Source organism: Triticum aestivum, chromosome 4A, assembly GCF_018294505.1.
Source record: "Triticum aestivum cultivar Chinese Spring chromosome 4A, IWGSC CS RefSeq v2.1, whole genome shotgun sequence".
Classification (NCBI taxonomy): domain Eukaryota; kingdom Viridiplantae; phylum Streptophyta; class Magnoliopsida; order Poales; family Poaceae; genus Triticum; species Triticum aestivum.
Genome location: NC_057803.1, coordinates 32,432,404 through 32,445,301, shown reverse-complemented (window position 1 = coordinate 32,445,301; position 12,898 = coordinate 32,432,404).

Here is a 12,898-nt window from a genome sequence, read left to right as displayed (position 1 = left end):
ATCAATAGGTAGTGGGTCATCAAGAACATTCTCTAACCTAGATAAGTTGTCTGCAACGGGGTTCTCAGCTCCCTTTCTATCAACAATATGCAAATCAAATTCTTGTAGCAAGAGAAGCCATCTAATAAGTCTAGTTTTGGCATCTTTCTTTTCCATCAGATATTTAATAGCAGCATGATCAGTGTGAATAGTTACTTTAGAATCAACAATATAAGGTCTGAACTTATCACAAGCCAATACAACCGCTAAGAATTCTTTTCGGTAGTAGCATAATTTCTTTGAGAATTGTCTAGAGTTTTGCTAGCATATTGAATAACATTTAATTTCTTATCAACTCTTTGTCCTAGAACAGCACCTACAGCATAATCACTTGCATCACACATAATTTCAAACGGTAAATTCCAATCAGCTGGTTGAACAATAGGTGCAGAGATCAATGCTTTCTTAAGTATTTCAAATGCTTCTACACAATCATCATCAAAAACAAATGGTATATCTTTTTGTAATAAATTAGTCAGAGGCCGAGAGATTTTTGAGAAGTCCTTAATAAACCTCCTATAAAATCCGGCATGACCAAGGAAACTTCTTATACCTTTGATGTCCTTGGGACATGGCATCTCTTCAATAGCATCAACTTTGGCTTTATCAACTTCAATACCTCTTTCAGAAACTTTATGCCCCAAGACAATACCTTCATTAACCATAAAGTGGCACTTTTCCCAATTCAAGACAAGATTAGTTTCTTCACATCTCTGCAAAACTCGATCAAGGTTGCTCAAGCAATCATCAAAAGAAGATCCATAGACGAAAAAGTCGTCCATGAAAACCTCACAAATCTTTTCACAAAAGTCAGAGAATATAGCCATCATGCATCTTTGAAAGGTAGCAGGTGCATTACATAAACCAAAAGGCATATATCCATAAGAAAAAGTACCAAAATGGCAAGTAAAAGTAGTCTTTGATTGATCCTTAGCCGACACAGGTATTTGAGAGAAACCAGAATAACCATCTAGAAAGCAGTAATGTGTATGTTTGCATAATCTTTCTAGCATTTGATCGATAAAAGGTAAGGGGTAATGATCTTTCTTAGTAGCCTTATTTAATTTGCGGAAATCAATTACCATCCTATAACCTGTAATAATTCTTTGTGGAATCAATTCATCTTTATCATTAGGAACAACAGTAATACCTCCCTTCTTAGGGACACAATGAACATGACTTACCCACTGACTATCAGCAACGGGATAAATTATACCTGCCTCCAGAAGCTTTAGTATTTCTTTTCTTACCACTTCTTTCATTTTAGGATTCAGACGTCGTTGAGGATCACAAACTGGTTTGGCATCTGCTTCCAAATTTATTTTATGTTGACATAGAGTGGGACTAATGCCCTTAAGATCATCAAGAGTATATCCAATAGCAGCACGGTGCTTCTTGAGAGTTTTCAATAATCTTTCTTCTTCATGCTCTGAAAGGTTAGCACTAATAATAACATGATATATCTTCTTTTCATCAAGATAAGCATATTTAAGATTATCAGACAACGGTTTAAGCTCAAACACGGGATCACCCTTAGGTGGAGGGGGATCCCCTAGGATTTCAACGGGCAAATTGTGTTTCAGAATAGGTCCCTGTTTAAAGAATACTTCGTCTATTTCCCTTCTTTCATTCATAAACATATCATTCTCATGGTCTAGCAAATATTGTTCTAAAGGATCACTAGGAGGTACGGCAGTAGAAGCAAGACCAATAATTTCATCCTTACTAGGCAATTCTTCTTCTCGGTGTTGTTTACTAAATTTAGAGAAATTAAATTCATGAGTCATATCATCCAAGCCAATAGTAACAACATTCTTTTCGCAGTCTATCTTAGCATTAACAGTGTTTAAGAAGGGTCTACCAAATATAATGGGACAAAATATATCTTTTGGGGAACTAAGAACAAGAAAATCAGCAGGATATTTAGTTTTCCCGCACAAGACTTCAACATCTCCAACAATTCCCACTGCTGAAATAGTATCTCTATTAGCAAGTTTAATTGTGACACCAATATCTTCTAACTCAGTAGGTGCAATTTCATGCTTGATTTCTTTATACAAGTCATAAGGTATAACACTAGCACTAGCACCCATATCACATAAGCCATGATAACAATGTTCTCCTATTTTAACAGAAATAACCGGCACGCCTACCACAGGTCTATGTTTATCTTTAGCACAAGGTTTAGCAATTCTAGCAGTTTCACCACAGAACTGGATAACATGCCCATCAATATTATCAGACAAGAGATATTTAACAATAGCAACATTAGGTTCAACTTTAACTTGTTCAGGAGGTATATAAGTTCTAATATTGCTTTTATGAACCACAGTTGAAGCTTTAGCATGATCCTTTATCCTAACAGGGAAAGGTGGTTTCTCAACATAACAAGTAGGAACAATAGGATCATTATAAGTGACAGTCTTTTCTTCAACTTTAATAGGTGCAGCTACTTTTACTTCTATGGGAGGATGATATTTAAACCACTTCTCCTTAGGGAGATCAACATAATTAGCAAAAGATTCATAGAAAGAATCTACTATCTCAGAATCAAGTCCATATTTAGTGCTAAACTCACGGAAAGTATCGGTATCCATAAAAGATTTAACACAATCAAACTTAGGTGTCATACCTGACTCCTTACCTTTGTCAAGATCCCAATCTTCAGAGTTGCGTTTAATTCTATCCAATAAATCTCATCTAAATCCAATAGTCTTCATCATAAAAGAGCTAGCATAAGAAGTATCGAGCATGGTGTGATTATTTTCAGAAAGTCGAGCATAAATTTTTTGAAGAATTGTTTCTCTTGGGAGCTCATGATTGGGGCATGAATATAACATTGATTTAAGCCTCCTCCAAGCTTGAGCGGATGCTTTCTCCTTCGCGAGGCCAAAAATTATATATATAATTGCGATCACGATGAACAAGATGCATAGGGTAATACTTTTGATGAAATTCCAATTTCAATCTTCTATAATTCCATGATCTCGTATCATCACATAGCCTGTACCATATCAATGCGTCTCCCTTCAAATATAAAGGGAAGACCTTCTTCTTAGCAACGTCATCGGGTATACCTGCAAGCTTAAATAATCCACAAACTTCATCCACATATATTGGGTGTTTCATCAGGATGCTTTGTTCCATCTCCTGTAAAAGGATTAGCTAGCAGTTTTTCTATCATACCCGAAGGATACTCATAAGGAATTTCATTTTCAATAGGTTCAATAGGTTGAGGAGCAACTCTTTGCTCTACTGGTCAGGGTGAAGATACCCCGAACAAGCCCCTCAGAGTATTACTTTCCATAGTAACAAGTGACAGTAAATTTCAGCACACTATATAAATTTTTCCTTACCAAATTCCACCTACCAAAGGCGCTTCACTCCCCGGCAACGGCGCCATAAAAGAGTCTTGATGAGCCACAAGTATAGGGGATCTATCTTAGTCCTTTCTATAAGTAAGAGTATCGAACCCAACGAGGAGCAGAAGGAAATGATAAGCGATTTTCAGCAAGGTATTCTCTGCAAGTACTGAAATAAGTGATAACAGATAGTTTTGTGATGAGATAATTTGTAACGAGCAACAAGTAACAAAAGTAAATAAAGTGCATCAAGGTGGCCCAATCCTTTTTGTAGAAAAGTACAAGCCTGGACAAACTCTTATATAAGGAAAAGCGCTCCCGAGGACACATGGGAATATCGTCAAGCTAGTTTTCATCACGTTCATATGATTCACGTTCGGTACTTTGATAATTTGACATGTGGGTGGACCGGTGCTTGTGTGCTGTTCTTACTTGAACAAGAATCCCACTTATGATTAACCTTTATTGCAAGCATCCGCAACTACAACAAAAGTATTAAGGTAAACCTAACCATAGCATGAAACATATGGATCCAAATCAGCCCCTTACGAAGCAACACATAAACTAGGGTTTAAGCTTCTGTCACTCTAGCAACCCATCATCTACTTATTACTTCCCAATGCCTTCCTCTGGGCCCAAATAATGGTGAAGTGTTATGTAGTCGACGTTCACATAACACCACTAGAGGCTAGACAACATACATCTCACCAAAATATCGAACGAATACCAAATTCACATGACTACTAATAGCAAGACTTCTCCTTGTCCTCAGGAACAAACGTAACTACTCACAAAGCATATTCGTGTTCATAATCAGAGGGGTAATAATATGCATAAAGGATCTGAACATACGATCTTCCACCAATTAAACGAACTAGCATCAACTACAAGGTGTAATTAACACTACTAGCAACCTACTAGCACCAATCCCAGACTTGGAGACAAGAATTGGATACAAGAGATGAACTAGGGTTTTGAGATGAGATGGTGCTGATGAAGATGTTGATGGAGATTGCGCTCTCCCGATGAGAGGAGCGTTGGTGATGACGATGGCGATGATTTCCCCCTCCGGGAGGGAAGTTTCCTCGGCAAAACAGCTCTGCCGGAGCTCTAGATTGGATCCGCCAAGGTTCCGCCTCATGGTCGCGGAGTTTCGTCCCGAAAGGTTGCTTCTTTTTTTTCTCGACGAAAGACTTCATATAGGAGAAGATGGTCATCGAAGAGCCACCAGGGGGCCCACGAGGTAGGGGGCGTGCCCTAGGGGGGCCCCACCCTCGTGGAAAGGGTGTGGGCCCCCTGGTCTTCATCTTTGGCGAGAATTTTTCATTATTTATTATAAGGTATTCCGTGGAGTTTCAGGACTTTTGGAGTTGTGCAGAATAGGTCTCTAATATTTGCTCCTTTTCCAGCCCAGAATTCCAGCTGCCGGCATTCTCCCTCCTTTATGTAAACCTTATAAAATAAGAGAGAATAGCCATAAGTATTGTGACATAATGTGAAATAACATCCCATAATGCAATAAATATCGATATAAAAGCATGATGCAAAATGGACGTATCATGGGCTTACTAGCCTTGGAGAGCAACCCATTATTTCAATATCTCTAGTTGGCGTCGATCTTGGACATTGCTTTGTCAGCCATGAACACGTAATAGGAAGAAGAGGCAATGGGACAATGTCATCCTCGGCCCTACCCGGAAAGCAATGCTTCGAGTGGCTCCTTTGGTCATGTAATAGACCAATAATCACTCACAAAGAGGGTACCTTGGAGCATGAACCATCTCATACGGTTGAGATCGTCGTAATGTTGTCGAAGTAAAGATTGTAAACAACCACACACCAAGCACTCCGACATCCCGAGCTCCTAGTCCCTCTCTAGTCGTGGTCGCTAAGGTTGGCCTGCTCAGATTTATAGAGGCTTTTGGCCGAGAGTCCATGAATGTTATATAACCCTGCAGTAGAGAAATCTTAGGAGGCCATCTCCAAGAGGGAGATTTGTTTCGGAGAAACCCTTAAAGTTTTGTGGTCATGTTGTCTTGATAAGAACATCGTATCACCCAACGGCTAGTGCGAGCTAGCGATTTACGAAATACATTGATAAAAAAATAATAAGGGGATGAGGCAACGCGAGCTTCTCACTACCGAGCTCGGACGAGACTAATGTGATGACTGGGACGATATACACGGGTTCAGACCCCCTGTGTGTGTAAATCCCTATGACTTGCATTGATATGCTTTTCTTATAACGTGGATACAATTTTCCAATGTGTTTGTGGCCAAAAGACTCAATCTTAGATTCGACAGAGCTTGCTGTTTGTGGCTCCAAAATAGGTTGTTATGGCTTCCAAGGTTTTTATATGTGTGGCATTGCTTGGCCTCCCGGTCAGGATTAATCCAGCATGTCATCCAAATCTTACTGAACTAAGGGAACATATCTCTTAGTCGGTTTGCAACTCAGAGTCCATACAATACCATCCTTATAAGCGCTCGAGTCCCTTCCTCGCATGACCTGGGTCGAAACTTTAGAAGAAACCATACCTGCATGTGGATACATCATACTATGTTTTATAGATATGGTATTCATACCAATAGAGGTATCCATTACGAATTCTGGCATCTAAGCCACTCTTGTCACCACATCTCCATCCGGAAGTGTCGTCCGAGTTGCTTTCCGACCCACCTGCTCAAGATTCACCCGAGTTAGTAGTGGCGCTTCAAAACACAATAGGACGGTCCAAAGGTTGTACTGAGTTCCCCTCCAAGCTTGAATTACTACCTATGCCCCATTGGTGAAGATCAAGATTAAAATCATGACGCTCGACTAAGGAAAATTTGATGATAACTAGTAAACCAATGAATAATTTGCGGAAAAAACCCCACAGTGGAGTTGGCACTCAAGTATAATAAAGGAAATACATTACTACTCACTAGAGATCCCAATATGACATGCTCGTGTCAGCAAAACATTGCATACGAACGACCTGTAGATAAGCTAGTGTCAGTGATGCAAGAATTGTACTTCCAGAAAGAGCATTCCCTCCATAAGTCGGGTAGTATGTGTTGAAGTGTTAACTTCAAGGAATTGTACCTCCTCTTCAACCTTGTCTTCTCATTTCAAGTATGTTGCAAATAATTTCGACATTCAAGTGGCTCTCTTTTGTTTAGTACTCCCTCTGTTCCAAAATACTTGTGGTGGTTTTAGTTCAAATTTGAACTAAAATCACATTAAGTATTTTCAAACGGAGAGGGTACATGATAATTCTTCTATTTCATATGCTTAAGTACTTGATGAGCAAGCGCAAAAGACGAAAATAGTCAGTTGATTTGTTGAACCACATTTGGTCTTCACTCAACAAATCAACTATGAAAGTAACACCATCTAGGATTAATTGTCGAGGCATTGTTGGGTAAATAGGACAAAGTATTCATTCTACTTAAATACAATTATGTGTACGTAAATGTCACAGTACGTGAACAAGACATCTATATTGTCGAGGCATTGTATATGAAATCTATCTCCATTAGTTGTCATCGTCACATTAGTGTTGTGATAGCCTTTTTCAAGGATCTTAGATGTCGTTGTACATAAATGGAATATGTTCATGCAGCCCGACTCTGTCTATGGGTCAAACCGTGACCACACGATGATCTATATCTTCTTGGATAGGTAATGCATAATATTTTCATTCCACTTGTTATTTTCAAATTTATCTTTGCTTTGTTGATTGTCTAAACCAATTCATCTACCATTATAGTGCATCTTCTATATCTAAATAGTTATCCCCCACTATTAGGTTTCTCTCCATATGTGTGGTTCCACATCACTCATTACTAGTAGTTGTACCATCAAAATAGTATCACATCCTTAAGTCATGCATGTACTTATAGGTTCCTATTTTTCATTAATATATCAATGAAAATCATGACACCTCATCATGTCATGCATGTACTTTTGCCCTGGGCAAATCAAGTCATCCATGTTATTCCCAAGTTAATTTTTTTATGTTAGTCTTATATATATAAATAGCTAACCCTACTATTATCTCTTCACATGTGTGCTTCCTTATCACCTCAATTATTGATAGTCGTCAGATCAAAATGGTGTGACATCCTCAAGTCATGCATGTAGTCATAAGTTAAAATTTTGCATTAATGTACTGATGCAAATCAGGACACCTGATTAAGTTATGCATGTTAATTTTTTTGCGTTAGTTTTTATATAGTCATGGACGATATATGTGTTGGACGGTTGGAAACAAAATCTTCCATGCTTCGCTTTTTTTACTTTGCTAAAAATGGTATCAAGTTAAGTTTAATTTAAATGGTTTTCTCTTTTTATACATCATGTTTGTTAACATATAATTTATGCTTCACTTTGTAGGTTTTATATTTTTAAAAATGCAACTGAGGAACACTATCGCTTTTGTATTTTATTAGTTTAAATTATTTTTAAATGCCTATTTGTGCATTTGTTTTAATAGCAACACCTTAAATAAGGGAGCGACACTCAAGTGTTGCCGTCACCGGATCCAAGCACCCATGGTTAGATTCTTTGTTTTCACCCTGAAGGACCAGTCTGAGCATATCCGAGCAATTCCTTCAACGAGGTAATGTCGTAAAAACATCATTGTCAGGTATAACCAACTCGGGTCAGACCTAGAATTTCATCCTGGAGCTCGAGACCATTTGCTCGAGTAGCACCATCATTGAAGTAACTGAAGGAAATATGCCCTACAGGCAATAATAAGGTTGTTATTTATATTTCCTTATATCATGATAAATTTTTATTATTCATGCTAGAATTGTATTAACCAGAAACTTAGTGCATGTGTGAATACATAGACAAACAAAGTGTCACTAGTATGCCTCTACATTGACTAGCTCGTTAATCAAAGATGGTTAAGTTTCCTAACCATAGACATGAATTGTCATTTGATGAACGGGATCACATCATTAAAGAATGATGTGATTGACTTGACCCATCATAAAAAGTTCAAATAATTTCAGAATGAAATGGAAAATCATCGTAATAAGAAAATAAAGTTTCTACGATCTGATCGTGGAGGAGAATATTTGAGTTATGAATTTGGTCTTCATTTGAAATAATGCGGAATAGTTCACAACTCACGCCACCTGAAACACCACAGCGTAATGGTGTGTCCGAACGTCGTAATCACACTTTATTAGATATGGTGCGATCTATGATGTCTCTTACTGATTTATCACTATCATTTTGGGGTTATGCTTTACAAACGGTGCATTCACGTTAAATAGGGCACCATCAAAATCCGTTAAGACGACACCATATGAACTGTGGTTTGGAAAGAAACCCAAGTTGTCGTTTCTTAAAGTTTGGGGCTGCAATACTTATGTGAAAAAGTTTCAACCTGATAAGCTCGAATCCAAATCGAAGAAATGTGTCTTCATAGGATACCCAAAGGAGACTGTTGGGTACACCTTCTATCACAGATCCGAAGGCAAGATATTCATTGCTAAGAATGGATCCTTTCTAGAGAAGGAGTTTCTCTCAAAAGAAGTGAGTGGGAGGAAAGTAGAACTTGATGAGGTAACTATACATGCTCCCTTATTGGAAAGTAGTTCATCACAGAAATCAATTCGAGTGATTCCTACACCAATTAGCGAGGAAGATAATGATGATGATCATGAAACTTCTTGCTGTGGAATTGTCACGGCAGATGTTCTAGTGAAAGGACTTAGTCCTAGGGCCATCGCAACTAGAAAGCTTAAAGGGGTTAATTGGGACAAAGGACACGCGAAGGTTTATACTGGTTCGGCCCCTTACGGTGAACGTAAGGCCTAGTCCAGTTGATGTGAGTTAATTGCAAGGAAGTACCACACTTGAGGCAGTTGTAACGGATTAGTACCATTATTCAGATTTTTTGCAAGTCAGTACCACGTTTGAGACTAATTGTTGCAAAATGGGCTAAGCGTCGTATTGACGTTCTATCTGACCTAACAGCCCCACCTGTCAGATGACACGTGGCATATTGTTTTTGCAGATAAGACCCCGCATTGCACTTAATCACGCAAATGACCCCGCAAAGTTAGTACCACGTTTGAGACTAATTGTTGCAAAATGGGCTAAGCGCCGTATTGACGTTGTATCTGACCTAGCGGCCCCACCTGTCAGATGACACGTGGCATATTGTTTTTGCAGATAAGACCCCTGCATTGCACTTAATCACGCAAATGACCCCGCAAAGTTAAAAAGGGAAATTGCTCGCGGCGGGGGTTCGAACCCACGCCACCCCGATTTCGACGGTGGGGCTCTGCCACCACGCTAGGCCCAGTGAGTTGCTCAGTTAGGATACTAAGCGCTTATAATGTTATACGATTAAATAAATAAAATGAAAAAAGCAGCGATCGCAGAGGGCCGCACCCGGGATTCGAACGCGCGACGAGGGCGCTCACTACCGCTGCGCGGCCAGTGTTCCTCTGTTTACGTAACACGCGTAAATATTTTATACTGTGCTTTGTTCTTTTTTTCATACGGTAACAAAAAAGATAAATAGCACGCGTTGTACATAGTGTGTGTATCGTATATTGATAAATAATTACATCGTATAAAAATGTAATTTATAAATTTTAAAAAGTACATTGTATATTAAAAAAATGTTCAGTGTATATAACAAAATTGTTCATCGTATATTATACAATAATGTTCAATGTATTTTTATAGTATAATGTTCAGTGTGTATTTACAACCTTTTTTGCATACTAAACCTATATAAAAACTGTAAAAAATTGAAAACATGAAAATCCAAAGAATACCAAAGATCTAAAAAAGATAAAAGCAATCAGAAACAAAAAAACACGTACAAAAAAAGAATTTATGCATTTTTTAAAAAGTTCATCGTATATTTATGTTCAGTGTGTATAACAAAATTGTTCATCGTACATTATACAAGAATGTTCAGTGTGTATTTATATAATAATGTTTAGTTTGTATTTACAAAAAATATACTAATAAACCGTAGTCTAACGCGGGCATATACTAAACCTATATAAAAAAGAAATGCGAAACAAAGCATAATAAAAACTGAAAAAAGGCCAGGACGTGTGCAAACTAGATAAATATAGGAATGCCACTAGACTAACGTGCGCATCTCTCCAGTGTAGTGGTTGTCGCGCTCTTTCTTTCACTCGGAGGTGCAGGTTCGAAACAGCTCAAACACGAAATTTTACCGTTTGTTTAATTTATTTAACATTAAAATAATATATGAATGTACTATACTATTACAACAGCTAACATGGCCTAGCGTAGTGGTTGGGCGTCTCCGTCGTAACCGGGAGGGCACGGGTTTGAATCCCAGCCGCGCGCAATTTTCTTTTTTAACTTTGCGGGGGCATTTGCGTGATTAAGTGCAATGCGGAGGTCTTATCTGCAAAAACAATATGCCACGTATCACCTGACAGGTGGGGCCGCTAGGTCAGATACAGCGTCAATACGGCGCTTAGCCCATTTTGCAACAATTAGCCTCAAACGTGGTACTGACTTGCAAAAAATCTGAATAATGATACTGATCCGTTACAACTGCCCCAAGTGTGGTACTTCCTTGCAATTAACTCAGTTGATGTTGTATTGCTAGGTTTCGATGACCAAAGAGCGAATTGCTAGCTTGGCTATCGATCTCTTGTTTCTTGTCCTAAGTCTCCGCCGGGTCGTACCCTTATATACACGGGTTGACGCCTGGCGGTCTATAGAGTCCCGGCCGGCTCATAAAACGTGTCCGGCTCGGTGACTTCTTTTATATGCCTTTCTTTACAAGTCTTTTTTTACATATGGCGGTTTATAATATTGAGCCTTAAGCCGTCTCTGGGCTTAGGCCTTCTACAAGTCTTAATTAACTATCATCTTGAATATCACTGGGCTTCCTTTTTTAACCCGCCATTGGGGTTGACCCGGCCCCTCCTGGGCGGGTCATACCTGATAGCTATATCTCCAACACTTCTGATCAAGTTACTACCGAACCTCATAGGTCAACCAGAGTAAGATCCGCACCAGAGTGGTACGGTAATCCTATTCTAGAGGTCATGTTACTTGACCATGACGAACCTACAAACTATGGGGAAGCGATGATGAGCCTAGATTCCGCAAAATGGCTTGAGGCCATGAAAATCTAAGATGTGATCCATGTATGAGAACGAAGTGTGGACTTTGGTTGACTTGCCCGATGATGGGCAAGCCATAGAGAATAAATGGATCTTCAAGAAGAAGACTGACGATGATGGTAATGTTACTGTCTACAAAGCTTAACTTGTTGCGAAAGGTTTTCGACAAGTTCAAGGAATTGACTACGATAAGACCTTCTCACCGTAGCGATGCTTAAGTCCATCCGAATCATGTTAACAATTGCCGCATTTTATGATTATGAAATTTGGTTAATGGATGTCAAAACTACATTCCTTAATGGATATTTTAAAGTAGAGTTGTATATGATGTAACCAGAAGGTTTTGTCGATCCAAAAGGTGCTAACAAAGTGTGTAAGCTCCAGCAATCCATTTATGGACTGGTGCAAGCATCTCGGAGTTGGAATACATGCTTTGATAGTGTGATCAAAGCATATGGTTTTATACAGACTTTTGGAGAAGTCTGTATTTACAAGAAAGTGAGTGGGAGGTCTGTAGCATTTCTGATATTATATGTGGATGGCATATTGCTGATTGGAAATGATACTAAATTTCTGAATAGCATAAAAGGATAGTTGAATAAGAATTTTTCAATGAAAGACCTCGGTGAAGCTGCGTATATATTGGGCATCTAGATCTATAGAGATAGATCAAGGCGCTTAATTGGACTTTCACATAGCACATACCTTGATAAAGTTTTGAAGAAGTTCAAAATGGATCAAGCAAAAAAAGGGTTCTTGCCTGTGTTACAAGGTGTGAAGTTGAGTCAGACTCAATGCCCGGCCACTGCAGAAGATAGAGGAAAAATGAAAGTCATTCCCTATGCTTCAGCCATAGGTTCTATCATGTATGCAATGATGTGTACCACACCTGATGTGTGCCTTCCTATTAGTTTAGCAGGGAGGTACCAAAGTAATCTAGGAGCAGATCACTGGACAACGGTTAAGAATATCCTGAAATACCTGAAAAGGACTAAGGATATGTTTCTCGTTTATGGAGGTGAAAAAGAGCTCGTCGTAAACGGTTACGTCAATGCAAGCTTTGACACTGATCCAGTTGACTCTAAGTCACAAACAGGATACACATTTTTATTGAATGATGGAGCTGTCAGTTGGTGCAGTTCTAAGCAAAGCGTCGTGGCGGGATCTACGTGTGAAGCAGAATACATAGCTGCTTCGGAAGCAGCAAATGAAGGAGTTTGGATGAAGGAGTTCATATCCGATCTAGGTGTCATACCTAGTGCATCGGGTCCAATGAAAATCTTTTGTGACAATACTGGTTCAATTGCCTTGGCAAAGGAATCCAGATTTCACAAGAGAACCAAGCACATCAAGAGACACTTCAA